Source organism: Anticarsia gemmatalis, chromosome 26, assembly GCF_050436995.1.
Source record: "Anticarsia gemmatalis isolate Benzon Research Colony breed Stoneville strain chromosome 26, ilAntGemm2 primary, whole genome shotgun sequence".
Lineage (NCBI taxonomy): Eukaryota > Metazoa > Arthropoda > Insecta > Lepidoptera > Erebidae > Anticarsia > Anticarsia gemmatalis.
This window is the reverse complement of record NC_134770.1, coordinates 8,569,374-8,576,459: the sequence shown is the minus strand read 5'-3', so window position 1 is coordinate 8,576,459 and position 7,086 is coordinate 8,569,374. Positions and strand designations below refer to the sequence as shown.

The 7,086-nt window shown below is 35.7% G+C and overlaps 1 protein-coding gene across 9 annotated transcripts in view; it reads left to right on the top strand.

Annotated features, from left to right (window-relative positions):
* Positions 1-4,546: 4,546 nt before the first annotated feature.
* Positions 4,547-7,086, top strand: part of nrm (neuromusculin) — a 486,168-nt gene continuing 483,628 nt past the window's right edge. For all 9 annotated transcript variants that reach the window (XM_076131475.1, XM_076131476.1, XM_076131472.1 and 6 more), the window contains exon 1: positions 4,547-4,829. The gene's annotated coding sequence lies outside the window, so the exon portion shown is untranslated. The remainder of the gene's footprint in view (positions 4,830-7,086) is intronic.

Here is a 7,086-nt window from a genome sequence, read left to right as displayed (position 1 = left end):
TAGGCTATATATCTAGGTTATATATATAGGTTAAAAAAACGGGGAAAATTTTGACCCATTCTCTCTTATGTGACGCAAGCGGAGTTGCGCGGGTCAGCTAGTATTATATATTCATACATGCACAATATCACGCGTTTTCCCATAGAGGTAGGCAGAGGCTAGATAACGTCTTCTAGTACGATCCCTACAAACTACATCCATACGTCTTGTCATATAAGACCATTTTATATAACAAACGTTTATTGTTATTTTCTCATAATTTAAGAAAATTAATCAATAATCGTAAAATGCAGAGGTTATTTGAATGAATGCTATTCATAAGTAGTAAAGCTATAAAATTAGGTTAAGTTATTAAAACTTGAGGCGTTCGTGTATTAAATATGTTCGTACACATGTTTGGAACATTTCTGTTATTTCACAAACACAAAGTTAGTGGAAAGCTTTCCAAAGCTCCACCAAGTTTTGTGCGAAACTTTCAAAATATTCAACCGATTGAATTTTACAATTTCACGTGTGTTCTCTTAAGTGGGGCTTGGTTTTTATTTCGTTTAGTTTTAGGTTCGATTTTCATGTTACGTATTTTTTTAAAGTTTTCAAGATATTTAGCTTTTAAGAATTTATATAATAATGGATTCAACAATTCAAGCAAAAAAGTCAGGTGTGTAGTATTCCTGTATGAAAAGATGTATGGATGTAAATGAAGCAAGGAAAGTTTGTAAGGATCGTACGAAATGGCTTTTGCTGGTCTGTGCCAACCACTATGGGAAAAAAGGCGTGATTTTATGTTTATATGTGTAAGAGTGAAACCGTAAGCTAAAGGTAAAATTAGACAAAAAATATTAGCTATTCTTAACCTACACATTGTCCAAAAATACCACCTAACACACGTATAATCATATATTAATTTCAGCTGTTAATTAATTTAGCTCATAACGAAATTAGTCCATTGTTCATAGATGGCGTCGCACTGAGCTGCACAGAGCTAGGTATTACGATCGTTCTAGATTATTCATACCGTCCTACGTACCTGGAATTAAACCATAGATATTGGCCTCTATTCTATTGTTTAACTAAGCCTTTTACATATGTACATAAATGTCCTGTATGACTAGATGTATGGATGTGAATTAGACAAGGGTAGTTAGTAAGCATCTTACCCTGCCTGCCCCTATGGAAAAAGGGGTATTTTTATGTATATAGGTACAGTTCATAAATTCACACTTTTCCCATGGATACGCGGAGATCAAAGAACGCTAATTGCTTAAACTCCCCAGAACTTTTCTTTTTTAAACACTTATTAATAGATACTTGAAACAATTCATTCAAATATATTGTTCCGTGTGGGTATCGAATCTTTAACCTCTCGACGCAGTGTTTGAGAACACAGTGCTAAAGTCATCAGTGTCTTTAGTGCATGTGATTAAAGTGCGTCACTGGATTGTGAAATTTTGGGTTCGATTAATTGATTTACGAGTTGTGAACACGATATTTTTTTGAAGCGATTTTTCTAAATAAACTAAACTTAGCTGTGACGAACATGTAATATTGCTTGAACCGAAAGTTTAACCATAATGTAATTTAATGTTAATGATATAATACTTCTATCATCTCTCTCTAAAACACCTACAACGAACGAGACAGCAACACTTCTAGTGCAACATGAGAATAGTCCCCGCATATTGAAATATTCAGCAACAATAGTCTCTTTGTAAAGTTTAAGCCGATAGGCTTACTTGAGCATTAGCATACTATGTGTAATTGCTAGCTATCGGCCTGCCTTGCCGGTTAGCTAACTATCTCTGACTACAAGGGACCCCTGTAAGGTTATTTTAAGTTTCAGTGCAACTGTACATATAGGACGTTATAATAGTTAATTGATGAATTTACTAGCATTTCACAAAAGAGGGGCAATAAGCGCGACTATTGATATGATGATGAAACTGAAAGGTTCTATACTTTTCTCATTACCCTTCGTTTAAGTACAAGTCCTGAAAGTTTGAAACCGTTATACCGTTATGTAGGCTAATTAAATAAACAGCTAAGCTAACTTAGAGAAGCATTTTGGGACTTTAAACTAGGTTTCTAAATACCCTTATAATATAAATACATTTAATAAATCTACGTATTTTCTTATAAGTATAGGCTAAAATTGTTAATAGTAAAACCTAGCCCTATACCATACACTTTTGCTTACATAATATTTGGGTTTAACATGCGTAACATTACGAATGCACATAAGAATATCAATAAAAACCTCCAAAAATATGTAAGGAACTCTACAATTTGAGCAAAACATAAAACTACATAGAGTAACAACATAGAGTCGTTGGCACACATTCCCACGCACGTCTCCCGCTACAGACGAGGGTAGTAGAGATGGCCTACCCACTGTCACTCTATGTTTTACCAACCCTTACTCTACATGACGGGAATTAGAGTAAGGGAGAGACGTTTTTATGTATTAACTATATGGCGACAAAGGAGTGGCTGTAAGCGTTTTCTTTGTGACAACTCTACATTTCCGCGTTTAATGCTGTTTTTGATATGACAGTATCGTGATGATTATGTATATAAATCATAAAGCTTACCATTGTTTGAATTTTTGAGAATTTTATTTCACTAGGCAATAATCAAGGTCGGGAACGCAAAACCTGAGCTGACTAATCCATTCTCAACAATGGTACAAACTTGCTGAAATACTAGGTACCAAGAGCAAATTCAACCAATTATTGCGAAAGTAGCTTATTGTCTAATTAACACAATTTAACTCTTCGACTACACTATATTATTTTTAATTACATCTATACCATCTTTTCTTTACAATAAAGATATTCAAAACTAGAAGTACTTTCTTACTCTGGATGTTAAAATTGATTCTAAAACCTTCAACGTCTACTAACAGCTCATAAAATGTAGAGCAAATGATCAATAAAATATAAAACGTTCAAGTGAACAAGATGACCGTTAATTAACTCTACGCTCACCAATTACAAATTAATGTCATTAGTCTCGCGCTACCGGCATAATTATATACACATATACTTATATTCTATCGTATATACGATAAAAGAGCAAGTGCTATCGATTCGTTCATTTATGTCTTATTATAATGATACTGTTTGGTGGTGATCTATTCTTAAACTGAGAGCATGTGATAAGACGTTACAGGAGATGTTTGTAATAGACTCATATTTCAGTGCTGTAAGGGTGCTTCTATTCATAATACAATTAACCTTGTCCCAATACTGTACTATATAATTGAATCTGAAATTGACAAAAACATAATCGGTATGTACTTTCTGGCATTACACGGCATAATTAAGGTTTTCTCAACCCAAGAACAAAACCTGAATAAGACTTTATGAATTTATTCAAAGCGCCAAACGTGTCCTTGACCTTGTCACCCTTTAATCCTAAAATAACCTCTAAGTAAAGCTACAAGCTTTATAGTAATTAACTTCTTGAATTACATACAAACATACAAATATAATAAACATAGCACACATCGTACACTAACTTTGATCTGTTCTGACTAACCCACTAATTAATCCTAAAAGGACCCAGATTTGTACCCTGCAGCACGCCTAGGGATTCAGATAACATTCCACTAATAATATATGAACTATCTAATTTAATGAGAACGGCTATTTTCTCATTACTTGTTAAGAAATAAAAACAATTATTGTCGCTCGAGAGTTTTATTATCTTAGTGGTGTTGTCAAAGTGTGATCTGTCTAAGGCCTTTGATTCAGTTAGACAACTGTTATCTTTGCTAAAAAGATCCTTTTACGTATGGTAGTCTACTTATTAAATCCCGTAGAGTCAAATAAATTTCAATATTAGAACGCGTACTCATATCTTTTCATAAGCCACGCAAAATATTGTTGAAAATAATAATAACCTTTCTCGTATTAATACCGATAAAGCTAAATTAAAATGAAGGATGCTCCACTCTCATACAAAACATCGTGATCAAAAACAGTAAACAAGCACGAAAAAAGCTTTAAATCCCAAACCGGATCGTGTTTATTTAAGGATCGTTACTTTCATCGAATCGTTGTAAAAGTAATCGGCCGCTTTCATTAACCGACGTCATCTCTAATACACACTCAAAGAGCTTTATTTAGAAAACTCGCATTTGAATGAAAACACCGAACACATTACTAGAAAACCACTTACGCGAGGACATAAAGGGGACCCTAATGTAAAACCACAAAGATTCAACACCACTACTCATTCCGGGCACGCCAGGAATTCATGTAATTAAACTGAGAGAACTGAAGAATTAAAATTCACTCGCGAAACTAAAAACCACATTCAAACAGAATGCAGAGAGATTTCACAGTCCACACTACTTCTTCAATAGTCGGTTGCGTGCAATTTCCGCGGCCTAGAACCTAAAAGAGTCAGTTGAAATAGGGCACGCCACTTCACAACGCTTGTCTTCACCGAATTCTGGTGACCTGAAGAGCACGCACACGCGCGCAAAACAACCCCCGTGGCACACGCACGCACACAGCCGCGCGCCGCCCCTGCACGGCCTGGCCGAGCCAGTGGCCGTGGGACCGTCGCGTCGAGCGCACGTCGCTCCCGATCGCCGAGCCGAACGACCGAACGCGCCGAATGTTTTCGTATCTGGATTATTAAAACCTCAATACTGTGTGTCAGTATTTATCGTAATAATAGCTGCGTCACAGCGGGAAGTGTGCTCAGTTGTGTGCGAAACTTGTCAGGTTTCGTTTGGTGAACAGTGATATTCGGGTGTAACTAGTTATTACGTACGGAGGAAGTGTCAAATTTTGTGATTTCTGTGAACGCAATCGTCGACCGTAAGCTATTTTGAATGATTTATATTATTTTTTCTTGGCCGGCCGGGCTCGTCCGGCCGAATGAAATATATTCGCGTCTAATGTTTGTTAGGCAGATTAGATTGATGACGTTCGCCTCCGATGTTGCTCTATTATTTTTTCAGCACATTCATCATATTGTTGACAATGTTTAGCTCTGACGATTTCGACATTTTCCAATTTGCTCGGAATAAATTGATCCTCTCGACGATTTGAAGTGACCGAAATTTCCATAAAATAATTGTACACGTAAGAAATAAATATAGGGATGGAACGTGCCGATAGTTATATCGCGGGGGTCGTGTTGACAATGTCCAAGTCCCATCTGGGCCACTATAGGTATCTGTTACGGAGCACTTTCACTAAACAAGCAGGCCCGCTCCCTCGCACGGGACAATTTCGGTGTTTGACTACGTCAAATTGTTTCTGTAACGGGAGACTGGTCATTTTGATATAGGAGAGGTACATAACTAGCGCATATTTCCATCCCTGGCGGCGGCAGGTAAGCACAAACCCCCGCTCGTTAAAACAGAGAGGTTCAAACTTCGGGAAATGTTCAACACTTTTGCTCAAACATTTTCTGATTTGGCAAAATTGCGTCATATAAAATGTGATATAAAATTTTATTCGCAGTCGCAGTGGGCTTAAATAAAATTTCGTTGATAGCTATTTGGTCGGGAATTTCACAATGTTTACTGATACGTACAATACTGTACAAGTAGGAACATGTAGTGTAAGGGATATTTCGGGGAAGTTCGCTGTAAATACAGATATATCAGCGATGGCTTCGTTTTCAGGAACGTTAACTTTTGTAGGCGAATTGAATTAACTTGGTATACTAGCGTCGTCAAATGTTTTGGTATTTGTTCGCATTTAAATGACTCCTCAATTCTGTGTTGGGTTTCTCCGAAATATTTTTTCAATATAATATAATCTAAATTGAATTGAAGCACGTTATCTTGTAATATTTGGAATATCTCTTTATGTGTTGGGTTTCAAGCACAAGTATAATGTTCACACGATCAACTTTTGTTACGTTGAAGCACCAATCAGAGGAAAAACTAAGTAACTACATACACAATTTAAATATTGAAGCTAGGTTTTGACTGTGTTACTAAGTGTTAGAAATCACAGAATGGCTAAAAACTATAAAATGACTAGTATTCTGAAAACTCTACACACCTCTCCACCCATTCACATGAAATTAAAAACAGTGGTTCTGGAACGCTACATTCATAAAATCATTCACAATATTTTTTACACCACTTATCCAAAATTGCTAGAAGTTGAATAAATTTCTATTTTCCTGAGAACTCTACATACTCTACAATCACAAACATTTATTGCAACAGCCCACAGGTCACAATATACTCATAATCTCTACACATATAAATGTAAATAAACTCTACATAGAGTAATACCGTCATATTAGAGGCTCTACATTCCCAAGTATTGGAGCGATCAGTCGCGTTATAATGTGACCACTGAGTCGTTAGGGCCCGCAATCACACCGGCTCTACCTTAATCTTCAGGCGATCAATAGACCTTCTTGAATGTGTAATTGCTGCTATATAAACTGAAACTTACAAATATATTTATTAAAGTTACTGATTTTCTGTCTTCGTGGTTCTGTATAACAAGATGTGTGGGCGTGAATGAAGCAAAGAAAGTTTGTAAAGATCGTACCAAGTGGCGTTGTATGGTCTTTGCTTACCTTGAATGCATGATTTTATTTCTTTCGTACACTTATAAGTCAATATTTTCCCTTTCCCTGATAGTGTACCAATAGCTTTTTACAAGTCTATGATATTGTGATTAAAAACGGAATATGTGAAAAAAACATCTAACATTGTATGCCAGTGCTCTGTCCAAATGTGATCTAAAGTTTGAGATATTCAAACGAATTAAAAGTAATATGTTATCAGTCGAATGTGTAAAGACTAACTTTATCCTATTCTTTGATTTTGATGTTTGTTAAAATCATTCATTCATTATTTCCTAGTATGTGATGAATAAACTCAACGTGAAAATTTATTTGATTTTTTAAATAGTACAGTAAACTATTGTATCGTCTACAACTCATTGTCAAATGTAATGAGTCATAAAAATACCCGCCGTGACTTTACAAGTGGTGCAAATATTCGCAGAATTTACTACGAATTGTATTGAAAAAGTTCTGAAGAAAATGTTTCAGAAAACGAAGTATATGATTGATAGACTACTAAGGTAACCTTGTCAA